The following is a 15,770-nucleotide window of genomic DNA, read 5'->3' on the forward strand; positions in this document are numbered from 1 at the left end:
CTATCCTATATTCTTGCTATCAGGATGTGCATCCTAATCAGATGATCTCCAAACCTCAAGCTATAATCCTATCAATCTGCTTTCACAATGTAGTTTTCCCTAAATTAGCATGTCTACATTTGTGTTTAGTGTAGGGAGGAAAGGCAGACACCTCCATGGCTGTCCTTCCTTCTCCAAAACCTATCACAAAAAAATTCAACTCAGAGAAGTCAACAAGAATATAAAACTTCACCTCAAAACCAGACTGAATCTTGTAAAGTTATAAAAAATACCTGGACAGACAGATTTACGACAAGGAGAGTCAGGAAACAACATTATTGAGTCTGATGCAGACAGAAGGACTTTAATTCATCAGGCATTTAACTACAGCAGTCTTTTCCCCAGTTAGGTTTAGATAACTCTAAATTAGGATGGGATTTTGTAGCAGCTGAGCTTTGAAGGTAAAAACAGGCTTCAGGGTATGAGTTCTTCCCTAAAGCTTGGATTCTCTACGTGGAATTTTAGGGGCTTTAGGAACTTTATCTTGCCTGACATCACAGCTGAAATAAAGCTGGCTGGTATTACACCAAGTAATTCAAGAGCTGTAGTAGATTCTGCCTGGGAAAGGCCTCCAGCCAAGGGTGGGAGTCACAGACCCAGCAGCCCCTGTGCAAAGCAAGCTCCAGGGCTGGGCTGACCTTCTCCAGCCAGGAAAAGCTTTGCAGGTAGCTGGGTCTCAGTGCCACACAACTGCAGTGGTTTGGCAGGCAGCAAACATCAAATTAGCCCCACTGAGTCCAAATCATAAAACAAACCCTCAGAAACCTCAGAGATTAGCTATCATAAGCTTCTAGTTTTGTAATTTATAGCAGCAACAATAGCCAAATAATAATTTTCTTGGGAGCCTGTATCCTACCAGGCACACTAGTTGGGTTTTTTTAAAATTATGTTGGTGCCAGACAAAATACAAAAGTAAGAGGGAGGAAAAGCTGTTTTTTTCTACTTGTATTCTTATTTTTCTAAAAATTTCCACTAACTTCCTGGTGATTGTTCAACACTACTCCTTGGTTACAACCATGTGAACTTCCAGCAGGTCTGCCAAGTTCCCTGGGAGATGAAGAGCAGCTCCACCTCCATGAACACTGCTCTCCACATGCTGCAGGCTAAGGCAGGCAGGCAATGTCTGTGCAAACAACCTGGTAGAACTGAGCAACTGAAGCAGAAACAGCTGATAAGATTCCCAATATTGTCTCAAAGTGCTTGCAATTATTAGCAATAGTGCCAGCAGATTAATTAAATCTGAAGGGGGGTCTGGGAAGCAGGACCTAGTGAAGTAGATATGATTGCAGTAGGAGGAGAGAAATACACAGTAAAATTCTGTCTTTGGGCTGTTTTACCCCAAACTGTGTGGAACATGTGCTTTTCTCTGGCAGCAGAGCCTCTATGACACCTTTTCCTCCTGCATTGCCACAGGTGAACAAAAACATGAAGAGGACGAGGAGAAAGAGCTTTCACCTTGCAGGAAAGTTAGCATAAAAGGAGGTAAATATTTGATTCCTTTGCAGAGTGCTACATGCAGTGTTGGCTGACTTTTCTTTTCCCATGTTCTCATTCCTTTTTCATTGAGGCCACCCCACGTCTGTCTGACACTCCCCAGGGAATCCTGCTCAGTTCACCCTGTTTCCTTTTTCTTGAAGTTACTCCTCTGCCAAAAATGTCATTTTTGTACCTTTAGCCTTTGCTCTTTACCATGACCAGCTCTTTTCTATTCACACTCTGCCTGTCCTGCTTATTTAGGTGAAAATTCCTCAAGTTTTGTGGGTGGCTCTGGGTTTACACAAAATTCAGCACCAGCTGCATGTTTTTAATGACAATTATAACACAACAAAATACATAAGCCATAAAAGGGGTGTGTATCATAAAAGGGGTGTGTATGTCAAGTTTGAAAGTAAGAACACTCCTAGAAGAAAAGTCTTCAGGCTTGCTCAGTCTTGAAGAGAAATTCAGCATGGAATTTTATACATTAATTAGGACAGAAATAAATATTTGAAGTAGGATCCTCCCCTTTTTTTTCTTTCTTTTTTTTTTCAGGCTGGCCATGGTGATATAAAAATATTTCTTCTTTTACTGTGCAAAATTAGAGTTAAATACAGGCTAAGCCTGTTTACTGTCTAGAAATCCTATAGAAATATGTGATACTGCAATGGCTTGAGGCTCAAAAATTCTTTAAAAAGACAAAAAAATAAATTCAGAAATTACATGAAAAGTGAGTGTAGTTTCCACAGATTAAAAATTTTAATACATCAGGCGAATCAAAAGAATGTGTTTGTACCAACTTAATGTTATATATGTGTTCTATGATTGCATTTTAGAAAACCCTTTGGAGACAGGCTAACTTTATTATTCCTATCTTATAAGGAGGATTGAGATACAGAAAGAAGGGTCGGTCATCATTCTCAAAATCTGCAGTAGAGTCAAAAAACAACACATTGCTGCTGTTCCAAACACAAGATTGTGCTTCCAGTACACATTGCTAGACAAAGACCCTTTTCAGAAAGTACTAATTGATTATGCACTACTGTGGATTTTGCTTTTAATGTGCTGCAGATGCTGGGATACTGTACACACCAGATTTCAGATCTTTCATAGAACAATGACCAGGTGTAGAGAACTTCATAATAATATTTAATATCTTAGCTGTTATGAGATTATTTTTACATGCAGTTTTTCATATAGTGAAGCTGAAGATAAAAAGATATTTAATTTTTTTCTCCTTTAATGTGCCATTATAAGTTACTTAATTGTGCAAACATATACGCAGAAATATAATATATATGAATGTGAAAAAGAACTGTGGCATCATGGAATATTAATGTACCCTGCAGCTTTTTTATTACTTAGCTCTGAATTGTACCTAGAGAGGCACTGAGATTACTGATGCAGAAAGAAGCATTTTCTCAAGGTGGGTTTATTGTTTTATAGTCCAGCAGAATGCCTGCCACTGTCACCAGGTGCTGGGCATTCCTGCCATCTGCAACAGTTTTGTCCTTATAATCTCTTCACAGCTCTGCTACAAATAACAAAATACTGCTCCCATTTAGGGTTTTGTGTGATGGCCACAGCTGTGTCCAAAGCACAGAATTGCAGGTTATTCAGGTTATTTGCTCTGCTGAGATCTTCCAGGTGTCCTTTTAGCTACTTCATACACTTAAAATTCCCAAATAAATCTCTGTATAACAGCAGTTTAACCACTACAGTATTTGAGAGCAGGCTCACAGTTGTGTGAGCTGGAACTGGGGAGGTTGAGACAATCATCTCCTCCTGTTGCTGTTGTGAGAAGCGAGAGTAGGAGACATCAGAAGATTCATCAACCCATATGTGTCAGATCTGCTGAAGTTTTATAATGGATTGGGCTTGGCAGAGATCCTCCTCTTGGTTTGCACTTGGAGAGGTGAAGTATCAGTTCTGCTGCTTGGCAGAGAACAAGAGCACTCATGGGTGGAGAAAAAAGGAAGGAAATTTCCCAAAGTGGAGGAGACAAGACATATGTGTGTCATTTCTGCATTTTGCCCTGCTTAGCTGCTGCACAGAAAAATGGATGGAGCAAAAGGATTACCAAGAAAACCCTTCTCCTTCAGGCTGGGGACACAGGGGAGTGTCTCTCTTGGACTCTGGAGCTGATCAGATATTCCAGAGACCCCTCTTGCTGCTGCAATGTCGGGTGTAGGACCAGCACTGCAATTAGGTATCGAGAGTCATAAGCAGATCAAAGTGCACTCAGGAGGAAAAAGCAAATATTTAAGTCTTTAGACTTAAGAGCTTTAAATAGTGAATAGATAAGTATTAGGGAATACACATATAAATCCTCCACATTTCCTAAGGAGCTTTCCTTGATGCCATGCATAAAATAACTGCCTACTGTACAATATTCTGAATTATCTGCCAGCCACAAACAAGCACAAGATGCTGAAGGAAATGAAACTTCAGTTGCAGACTGATGAAAATTCCTGCTTTCCAATGAATAGTCTAATAGAAAGGTGTCTTCCATAAAGAGCAGTTTAAATAACACAGCCCTTGAATTTTAATCAGGGGTATTCAAGTACCCATATTTTAGCATCGTGAACTAAACCAGGTGAGAATTGAACAGAAGTATAGAACCCACACAGGATTATAAAATAATCCTATTTTTTGAAGTTTGGGATTAAAGAAGAAAGATCTACTTATATCTTCAGCTGCAAAACTATTACTCCATTCAAGTAATCTAAATATAAGTGTGAAATTTTAATTGTTATAACAGGATGTAAAGGCAGCTAAATTGAAGATTTGATTATTCACAAAATTATTGTGTCATTCTTCTGCAAATAAAAGGAGACAAAATATATTTTGTGGTTTGAAAGTTTAGGCAATACTAATGAGATGTGAATCTCATTCAATAGTCAAGTGAGTTCCAGTCAATTTTCTCACAGAACCTGCATGTACGAATTTTAACTGGCAAATTAGATAGATGTCATCTGTTGGCTCTTTTGGGAGATAAGAAATCCCTCTACAAGATCATCAAATTAGTTTTCACCAATTGTATGAAATGATATCAAGTAATACCAGGCTATGTTTTATTTATTTGAAAGTCTGCATCGGGAAGTGATGAGTCAAACCCAACAAAACAATCCCAAGGGGAATTTTGATGAAAACATCTGTTTCAGTGAATGTGACACTTCTGCATGACTCGGGCACGGGCACCACTCACACACAACCCCTGCCACTGACTGGGGGGGCTGAGCTGGGTTTGCATTCCAGCTGAACCACAGGAAACACATCTGGAGCTACAACCAGGTGGAATTCCCAGCTCCTGGGTGGGAAGCACCAGATTGAGTGGCCATTTGAAACCATCTGATGAGGGAGGTCTCCACCCCCCAGTAAGAAATAACGAGGGGGAAGAAATTAAAATGGAGAAAGAAATAATGGCTTGCTCATCATGGTCCTTTCAGATAATTCCTGAAGTTTTTACTGTCATTGTCTGCATGACCTTGCCAGTGAGTTTTGGCACTGTAGAGAACCTCTTGGGAGACTCCTGAAAACTTCACTACAAATTGCTCAAAACCTGGCATTTTTAATACCTCAGCCAGAATTCCTTGACTGTCTGAGCAGAACAAAAGTTTTCCAGTCTCACATGCAAACCTAATACATTTTACCAAATTCAAGGATTGCAAGATACACAAACACATTTGTTAAAACAAAGTGTATCTATTCCAGAAATAGTTATATGACATTAGGAGTTATTTCTGTGTCCAGATGGAGTGAAATTGGAGTTCTGAGAACTGCAGTAATGAGTTATAAATGAGAAGGAAACTCTACAAATAAAGACACTGAATCTGGACTAGGTAAATAAAATGTTTTCCAGTGGTGTGACTAAACCACAAGGGAACTGAAGAGGATTGATTTGTTTTGTGGTCATGTAACTAAAATTAATTTTTTTTTCCCGCTTTCCATATGTTAAACATCCACTTAAAATTAACTGTTAATTATTAATATGATTTTTTTTTTCAGTTTTATGCCAATTGGGGGTTTTTACAGTCTTTTATAAACTTATTTAAAATTACTCAGTTTCAGTCTGGACTCAAAATTTTTAGTTTTAGCCTATCTGGAATACTCATTAAAGCAAACCAAACAAAATCAATTTACCGACAAAAAAAACTCACCTAATCATATTCCTGATAAATTCTTGTGGATTTTCTAAAGCAGATATAATAGAAACATAAAATGCTTTTGGTTGGAAGTGACCTTACAGGTCATCTGGTTCCATCCCCTGTCATGGGCAGGGACACCAGCCACTAGACCAAGGTGCTGATGCCTCCACCCCAGCTGGCCTTGAGCATTTCCAGGGATGGGGTAAATGTGGTGCTGTGCAGGCAGTGGGAGAGGAAGGCACCTCCAAAGGACAAATCACAGCACAAATTGCAGCTGACACAGGTAGTCCAGACCTTCTAAGTCAGAGCAGCTTATGGGGAACATGGACAGCAGAAGGAGGAATCTCTCTCACATACTATATTTCAAAATTCGCTCTGCACTGATCCAAGAACAGACATTCAGGTGATTGTTCTTCAGGGTTTAATTCACATCTCTCTGTACCCTCAGCAGCAGTGCTGCTGCTCATTTCAGCATCTGGCAGCACTCACAGCCTTGTGCAGCTCCAAAGAACAGCCATGCCTTTGGCACCACCCATAAAAACCATAAAAAAAATGATTGGTTTGCAGGTGTGGAATGTCCATCTGCAATCTCTGCTCCCACGAGTGCAGGGAACTGCCCTCAGGACTGGGCTCAAAGGGACAGAGAGGAGGGGAAGGTGAGAGAGGGGGCAGGAAGGGGAGGGAGAACCCACTGGTGTCACGAGAGAAACACCCAGTGGGCTGTGTTCATCTTCAAAGGCTTCACTTCACTTGTTCTACTTCTACTTTACGCCATTCCCACACAGAAAAATGATATTCACTGTGAACATAATGAATGCATGTCAAGAGCTAAGTATAAGTAAACATATAAGGGTTTGGGTTTTTTCCCTAAAGATACAGCAAAAATCACACAAACAGTGCAATAACTGGGAAAACAACAGCTATAAGGGGAAATTCTAAAATACAGTTAATCCAAATGTTGCATTTTTTTTGCAAAAATATGGGATGTACAGTACACAAAGAGAGTTTGTCAAATAACTTCAATGCTTTTCTGCCAGAATATTCTAAAGGGGAGTGACAAAAAAAATCACCTTTAGAATACTATTCATCTGGTACAATAGAAAATATGTAGCAGCAAATACAATCTTCCTGGTGCCAAATTATATTACTGTAGCCTAAATTCTTCCAGGAGATGTAGTTGCTGAAGCTACAATAGTTTGTTTTAAAATATCTAGTCTGTGTGTATAGTTATTAATTATTTTGTAGGAAATTAAATATATGTGCTGTGTCTTTTGTTCCATATATATAATAAATGATATATAATCATATATAATCCATATACACATGGTTAAATAAATTACAAAATTCAAAGTTCAATGAAAATACGTAGATATAGATATAGATATAAATATGTACACAAAATATCTTGTATAGATAGACAGAATACTGGTTGCTAAATGGAGACTTAAGTTCAGGACAGATTTGATATTTTAGTCTTATCCTCCTGCATAAAGCCTAGGAAGATAAATTTGATGCCATCTTCAGCTGGATTTAGAAAGACTAAAAGAATTGTTCTGGCATAACCCTTAAAGCTTAACTGTGTGTAACAACTTCATATTCTTCACTTTGGCAAAAGTTACTTCTGCTTGCATGGGTTTAGTGACACAGCAAAATGTCACTGATTCTTCTGCTTGTACAAAGATCCAACATTTCAGAGAGAAAATGTGGCTGTGCTTGGGTCAGAACGAATTTTGCAGTGTTTAAGCTTTATTCCTTCCATTTGCAAGTCAGGGCTGAAGACAAATGGCTGAAGCTTCTGACTAAGCCCTGGCTGGAGGGAAAAAAGAAAAAAGCAGTGATACAATTTGCAAATACTTCAGAACATTATACTTTAGGCACAGAAAGGAGTGGGTCCATTGGTAAAAAGATTAATTTTAGTAAACAGGCTTAAGCTCATTGAAGCTCACTGAAAAGTTTCTAATAATTTATATATATACATGATATATATGTATAGATTTATTTTATATAACTTTTGGGTTCAATGGTATGATCTTAAAAAATTCCTGACTATGTTCGACCCCACAGGTGTGAAAAGATATTTGATATGATACGAAAAAGTATGAGAAATGTGATGACATTTCCCAAACAATTTCGGTAAGGAAAAAAACTGTGCACATCAGAAAGGCCAAAACATTTTTGTTTGACATACTCAGAGCAAAATTCCTCAGTTTTTCATGGTGAAATGATATCCCTTTCCACTACACCCACAATCAGCATGAATCAGTTTAAAAGAGGCTACACACAACCGGATTTTTGGAGGGGGTCAGCTGAAACCAAACTGAAACAGTCTGGGTTTTTTGCACATCTCCACGTATGAGCTGCATATTCAGCTGACACTGAGCAGCAGGTTCAGCAGGAGAAAGTTCAATTGGAGAAGGAAAGAATGACTTTCTCATCATGGTCCTTCCAGATCATTCCTGAAGTACACTGAAGCTTTCACTGCCATTGTCTATACAGTACTTGCCTGCTTTGTCATTAAATGGGTGAATCAATCATCACAGATCCTGAATTCACTGAAAAAATATTGGTTAGTGGAGCTGTGCCAGCTCAGGAAAAAATGGGCCATTGACTTCTCCCTCTCAGTGACAAAGGGAAATGTTCTTTCAGTAAAAGGCAGAATTGATGGCCTTTTCTTGTTGATTATAAAAGTCAAAAGGCTGAAGGAAAAATACAGCAACTGGACAAAGAAAAACCTCTCTTTGCTGAAGAGCCCATGAACTGCCAGTGGCACCAAATGTTTTTCTTTAGTTTGCATCGACACCCTCAGTGAGGTTCACTGACCACCCCTCCGGCCTTACTCACCCCATCATCATACAAATGGAATAATGGTGCTGACTCACCTCTTGCTACAAATACAATTCTAAGTTTGAGAGCCTCATTCTGATCCTTCAGATCAATAAAACAGCCACAGCTCATTTCCATACCCCAGTGCAGAGGTGCAGAAGCAGGAGGCTCATTTCCCAGTCTGACAAGCTGGGATTTACTGCTGTGGTGGATATATAGAGTCACAGAGTAGTTTTGGTTGGAAGGGACCTTAAAGCCCACTCAGTTCCAACCCTCTGCCATGGGCAGGGACACCTCCCAGTATCCCAGGCTGCTCCAAGCCCCATCCAGCCTGGCCTTGGACACTTCCAGGGATCCAGGGGCAGCCACAGCTTCTCTGGGCACCCTGTGCCAGGGCCTGCCCACCCTCACAGGGAGCAATTTCTTCCTTACCTCCAATCCAAATCTACTCTCCTTCAGCTTAAAGCCCTTTCCCCTTGTCCTCTCACACACCTATGAACTGTACATTGTCTTCCTCGTGCACTGAGACCATTTAATTGGTCCTCCTTGCTCCACACTGAAGCACATCCTCACAGAGCAGCAGTACACACATGCTGATAGAGCATCTAAGACTGTATATTTTTAAAAACATGTTGTGGAGCTATTATCAGTTGTTTCCTTTCACATCCCTCTGTTTGATCTCTCTCCAGTGCTAGCCCTGTGTGGAAAGCCCTGCTCCATCCCAGCCAGGCTTCCTGGGAGCACAGAAACCAATCTTCTTAGGCAAATCAGTTCATGTGAAACTCTAAGCATGTGCTAATTTCAGCTGATTTATTGATGCCAGCATCTCTCCCAGTGTGACAGCAGCCTCCCTGCTTTAAAGGATTCATCATCTGCCAATGGGGGTGAACCACTCTGCATCCTGACATCCCTTTTCCAGGCCAATTCTTCTGTGCCAATTCTTGGGCTCCCTCATCTCAAGGACCACAGCTGTGTCTAGCCTGGAGCAGGCTCTCCTGGGGGGCTTGGAAAAACCTGTTTGCACTCATCTCCCACTCCCCCAGCACCCACACAGGGTCAGGCACAACTGAGCTCGCTGTGTCTGAACAATTCTTCTATTCATTTTTCTCCCCTTGGGAGTTCACAGCTTGAGGAAGAGCTTATCTTTCATCTGGATGAAAAGAATTCCATCTGAGTTTAGCAGCTTTTCTTACATCCAGCTTGTACTAGAGGGTTTGATCCAAAAACCTATGGCAGCTTTGCCAGTTTTTTCAAAGTGATTTGGACTGGGCTTTTAGCAACAGGATTCTCTTCTGATGAACATAATTGTACCACAGAGGCTGATAAGGCACACACAGCCAAATCATCCCAGGCTGTCCCTGCCACTCACAAGTTAAGCTAGGTGGCCCTGTGAGCACATCTAAGAGAATGACAAGTGTAATGCATCCTTTTTTCCAAGTGCTGTGATACTGCAACCTACAGAAGGGTTGTTTGATTCACCCTGGGTAAAAAAACCTCACTGGTTCAGTGTGTTCTGATTCAGCGTGTTCTGACCCGGTAATTTCTTTCAGTAATCTCTTGATTCCACGAGACTGCAGGAAGTAGAAACCAAGGATTCATTCAGCTCATGCCATTCAGCCTTGTTCTAAATCCCATCAGTATTTATGAGTATTATCCTAAAGTGTCTCTGAAAGTTACTCCACACTGAACAGGTAAGTCTTGACTCAAAGACAATTTCTTAAGAGGGACTTACACATTCAAACACTTTTCTTTACACCAAATTACTTCAGGAAGATCAGCTGGCTGCTGGTTCTCTTGGCATATGTAGCCAAAGAGAGAAAAGCACATAAAACTCCCTATTCACACACAGGATGTCTTCCAGTCTTAATATTTGGATGTTTCAGCCCACAGCTCTACATCATGGAATAATCACACAATGGTTTGGGTTGGAAGGGACCTAAAAGCCCACTCTGTTCCAACCCCCTGCCATGGGCAGGAGCACTTTCCACTAGCCCAGCTTGCTTCAGACCCCATCCAACCTGGCTTTGGACACTTCCAGCAATCCAGGGATAGCCACAGCTTCTCTGGACAATGTGTGCCAGGGCCTCCCCACCCTCACAGTAAGATTTCTTCCCAATCTACCCTCCTTCAGTTTAAGTTGAAACCTTATATCAATTACTTCTGTACATAGTCAATTTATTAAAGATTATGGTACCCATTAGAATAAAAGGAACCATAGAAACAACTAATTTTTAAAGATTTTTTTTCTTTCAAATTAATTCTACTTATTTCCTAAAAAAAAATAAAAATAAAAAATTAAAACTAATGCAGCCCCTGGACATGGTTGATTTAGATTATAAATGTTCAGTCCTTTCAAGAGACACGTATTGCCTTTGGTTTATGCTCTACTGAATTCCTATGTGAAATCGACTTTGAAGAGACCCTGGCACTAGAGAACACTAAGCAATGTGCATGGTGGGAAAGTCTGAGACATCACCCAGACATTACTGGGGGAAGGTACTAGTAAGTAATGACACAAATTCCTTCAACAGGTTGAAAAGAGGAATACAAATCAAAGAGGAACCATGGTTTCCTCCAAGAGGAGGAAAGCTGGGTGTGCTGAGGACATGTGGAAATCAATCCTGTCATGTCCCACTCCACAGAGCTCTCTATCAAACCATACCCCCATTGCCTAGCACCATAAGACTCCTGTTATTATTGAATCAAAGGCATTCTGACCAGATTTTTGTGGGTGTCTGTCTAAAGGGGCACAGCTGAAGAGATTTCTCAGAAGTATCTGCATCTTGCTGTAGACAGAAGGAGCAATATTAAAGCACCAGATAAAAATGGGCACGTACCTGCTTTTTTTCATCTTTCTAGATCCCTCTTTCTATCTGCAGGCACACAAACCTGTTGACAATTCAGCTCCTTTGCAATTACAAGTATTTCTATATCTGTGCCTACAACATAATAGACAATATCTCTGTGTGCTGTAACTACAAAGATACAGACACAGACCTAAATTCCATTCATCCTGAAGTTTAGGTCACCCAGGCCAAACGGAGCATAAATTGCATGGCACAAACTCTGCTGTCCTGCTTATCTGGGAAGCAGAACTTACAATTTCTGGCCCAAAGAAGAAAACAAAACAAGACAAAAAAAATATTTAAAAGATAAAAAAATAAAACCACAGCAAAAAAAAAAAATCCCAAAGCAAAGCAAACCAAACTTCAAATTGTCTTAAATGTAGAAGAAAACATTGTCAGTTAACAATTATATAATATAATTGTATTATAAATACAATTAAATTGCAAGCAATACTGAAGTCAAAGTCCTTCAAGAGCTGCAGCCTTACAAATCAGAACCAGGGATCTTCTCGCAAGCAAGAACATTTTCAAATTTTCCAGACCATCCTTTTTCCAAAACAAACAGCTATGAAATTCCTACTTCCACATTTTCAGATACTGCTGCATCTATGTCAGCAGTAGAAGGTTGTTTTTTTATTTTCTTTTACAGAGGATGAACCATATAAATGTCACTTTAAAAAAAACAAAATAAAACACATGAAACGTTGATCCCATCTTGTCAATTTATCAGCTGGTAGAGCTCATCCAACCTGAGTGAGCATGTAAGAGCTAAGCCATGCCAAGGGGTAGCTGGCACAGTTTTCTACCCTCCAGAGCAAGGATTAAGCAAGGACCAAGTTTTTGAAATCCTCAAGTTTCCAATTTGGCAGCAGCTCTGCTTGCTGGGCAGAAACACTTTGCCTGGCCCCTCAGAAGCATTTAAAACCACCTTCATCAACTGTCCCCATGGTTTGATTAGTGGTATTTAAAGGTGATTTGTACTTTTACAAACTTAAAAAATATGTACCTTATTGTCAAATTGAGGTGAAAATTATACAAACCAACCAGTTTTATCACACATTCCCAACACTCTGTGACCTTACAGTATGAAGACTAAAGACTTCTGTGTGTGTGCTAGGCTGGTAAATAATAGCTCTGGAAACCAAAAAACTTCAGTCCTAGGAAAGCTCAAGTCTGATCTTAAAAAAGAAAACCCTCACATATACTTGAATTTACATTCAGAGGATGAGACATTGCCTGATACACCAAATACAGCAAGTTTTGCACTAAAATGTCAAGAACCCCACTTTAAAGCCACGGCAGAGAAGGAAGAATTAAGTGCAGCTCAATAAATATTATTATCCCCAGCAGGAGTAAAGCAAAACCAAACATCACCTTGCCCAACATCAGCTCCTGATGCCAGAGTGGCTCAATTTCAGTCAGAGCTGCTGGTGACACAAATGTAAGAGGAGATGAATGAGTTGGCTTGTTAGTCAGCATGAATGCCTCGTAAAAGATCTCATCCCCACTAAAGGCAGGAACTTTGTTATTGTGAGTTACAGAGAGCGCATGAGCTCCCTCTCATTTTTATATAATACTCAGTTAATTCAAAAGGATTGGGTCAATACACACACAGTTCAGCTTTTGATGTGCTGTTGAACATTATCTTCTGCTGTTGCTCATTTCTCCTTTTGTTGTGAAAAGAGTAAATCCTGTGTATCTGCCCAACCCTGCTCATCTTTCTAGTCTTCTCTTTTTCCGTTTTTCTTTTCTTTTTAATTCTATCACATGTATTCTGAGTGAATATAAAAAAAAAAATAAAATCTTACTTTCATTAGGTCTCATGACTTTGTTTCTTTTCTTGCATTAACATAAGTTTGTCTGTGAAGACAGTGGCTCATCAAAATCACTTGGAGTAATTTCAATTTCACACTGATCACGCAGATCTGAAACCCCTCCAAGCAGAGATTTTCATGATAAGAGAAAATTTGGTCTCCTGTTGGGGTTGTTGATATTTCAGCTCTGGCTCTTGCTAGCTCTTGGAATAGATGTGGCATGGGAGCTTACCTACAAAATTGAATTCATTGCAACAATGATTCAGGATTAAACAAGATTATTATATTTCCTTCCAAGTAGCATTTGTGCTGAGGTTTTTTTTTCCTTCATATCATTTTTATTTTTTCCCCCTCTCTTCACCTGTACTTTGAAACATGGCCATTTTGAGCAGTATAATATCAGTTCCTGGATTTGTCCCACCTTTCCACTGCTTCTTTTGCCCCTTTCCTGATGATGTTTCTCTGTTATTAATCCTCTTGCAGTTGTTCCTGGAGTCTTCAATCAAGACCATGGGAGTGGTGATGGCAGGCAGTGCACAGGTTGTGAGCAGCATCCCCACAGCTCTCCAATACTAAAACAGAGGCACAGAAAATGGAGCAGGAAGACAAAAAGGCATTTCTGCAGATCTGTGAATGTGTCTCAGCTCTTCTGAATTTCTGGTCACCCTCTCTTCATGTATTATTGTCTAAACACTGATATGAAAATGTCTTCTGCAGACTGTGAGTTCACTGACAGAGATGACATCTTTTTTTTTTGTACATTTTGAGCCCTCAAAGGAATAAAACTCACTAGTTATACACAGAGAACGATAACTAATGTGCCTAAATATTGTCACAAGAAAATACTTACTCCTTTCAACTAACTCTGTAAAACTACCCCAAGCCAATTCAATATATTGATGGTGAAGTCATTCTTCACAGATTTTATTCATCATGGAAGAATATTAAATGCTTTTGGAGTTATGTACATAAATTCAATGTTTCTTCAGATTTTTCAGAAGCACTTTTGGTTAGCCTAAATCACTTGGGACATGTGTTCAAAAAGGCACATGTTGCATACTGTGGTAACAAAAGGTCTGAAAAAGACTGTGATGTTTAGGTCACCAGAGGGATGAATTTTTTTGGGCAATCTCAATTATGTTATTTTCCAAAAAAGAAGAGGATTCTGGATACCACGCACAAACATTAATTTCTCCTCTGAATAATGGGTCTAGCCTGTAAGTTAAGTGCAATTTCCATGGCCTGTCCTACGCAGAAGGCAAATCTTGATGACTTCCAGTGGTCCCTCCCAGGCTGTGTGACTCAGAGTCTTGGATGCTGAATTTATTCTTCAGCTCCTGCTCTTACTCAGAAAAAAAATTATCTCCATTTTTTCTAGCTCAGAACTTAATGCACTCTGCCAGGATGCAGAACAAATGCCTGATGTTCCCTGAGAGGATTCAAAACCTTTCTCCAGGAGAATGCACTGCACCAGAGTATAAATATTCTGGAGTGAAAAGTGGAAAGGATATCCTTGACCTCTTCCTTTTGGGTTTGTTTCATTTCATATAATGGAATTAAAGATTAGGCTGGAGGGAGAGAGAGAGCTTAAATCTCTAACAAAGTTGGTTCATGACTTCATCTGGGAAAATTCAGATTTGTGCTTTTTGCTTCAGGGAACATTACTGTATTTTATACAGTATGGAGGTAAGAATAAAGAGGACAAGAAAAAATGTATTCTAATTTAAATCTTCAGAGTTTCCCTCACACCTCTGTTGTATATTGTGGGGTTTTTTTTGTGAAATATGGCTAAATTCAGCCCCAAACATACTATAAAGCAGAACCTTATCCTTCTTGATATCCTTAATTTAGAATATCTGTCTACTAATAATCTGTTACAGCATATTTTTTAATATGTGCTCTTCTTCTCCTTCATATTACCAAAATTATTTTCCAGCAACAATATCCTTAACGAACAACCAATTTTCAAAAAGCATCTCAGTGATCTCCCATTGAGACACTCTTATGGTAGTTAACAATGAGGTGAACAGCAATATATTTTTACACTTATTTGCTACATAAAACATGAAGTATTGACATTTCTAATCCTAAAAGATTAAAGAAAAATAGATAAAATGAGGAAGAAGATATATCAACTTGGGCTGCAGACTGAGAGAGATTTGTCCTATAAAAAACACCAGAAAACACACAGGGAGCCATACGTTGTTTCCAAGGGGTAAAGTAAGCAGCTCTTTAAATGCTGGCATAAAGCTCTCTTCTTTTTAATTTTCACACTCCTCTCATCTTTTAGAAAATATTGCACTAGGAAATGCTGGACTTACTTAAAAAAACATTGCAGTAGTGCTAATCCTGGCCTCCTTAGCTGCGGAAAGGCTTGAAAAAGCAAAACTCTTCTCACAAGATGGAACATGCTTTACTCATCTATTTGCTCATCAAGCTTAATTTATCCTTCAGTGTAAGGGTTGATACAAAGTTCAAAACAACCCTGACAGGCAGGAAAAATCACAATAAATATTTAAAAAGAAACAAAACTCTCTTGCTTCTTATTTAAGATAAAACATTTTGATGCTTTTGTCATGGTAATTTAACTCCTTATTGTCATTAAATGTTAGTTGCTCACTTGC

This window comes from Parus major, chromosome 4 (genome assembly GCF_001522545.3).
Source record: "Parus major isolate Abel chromosome 4, Parus_major1.1, whole genome shotgun sequence".
Lineage (NCBI taxonomy): Eukaryota > Metazoa > Chordata > Aves > Passeriformes > Paridae > Parus > Parus major.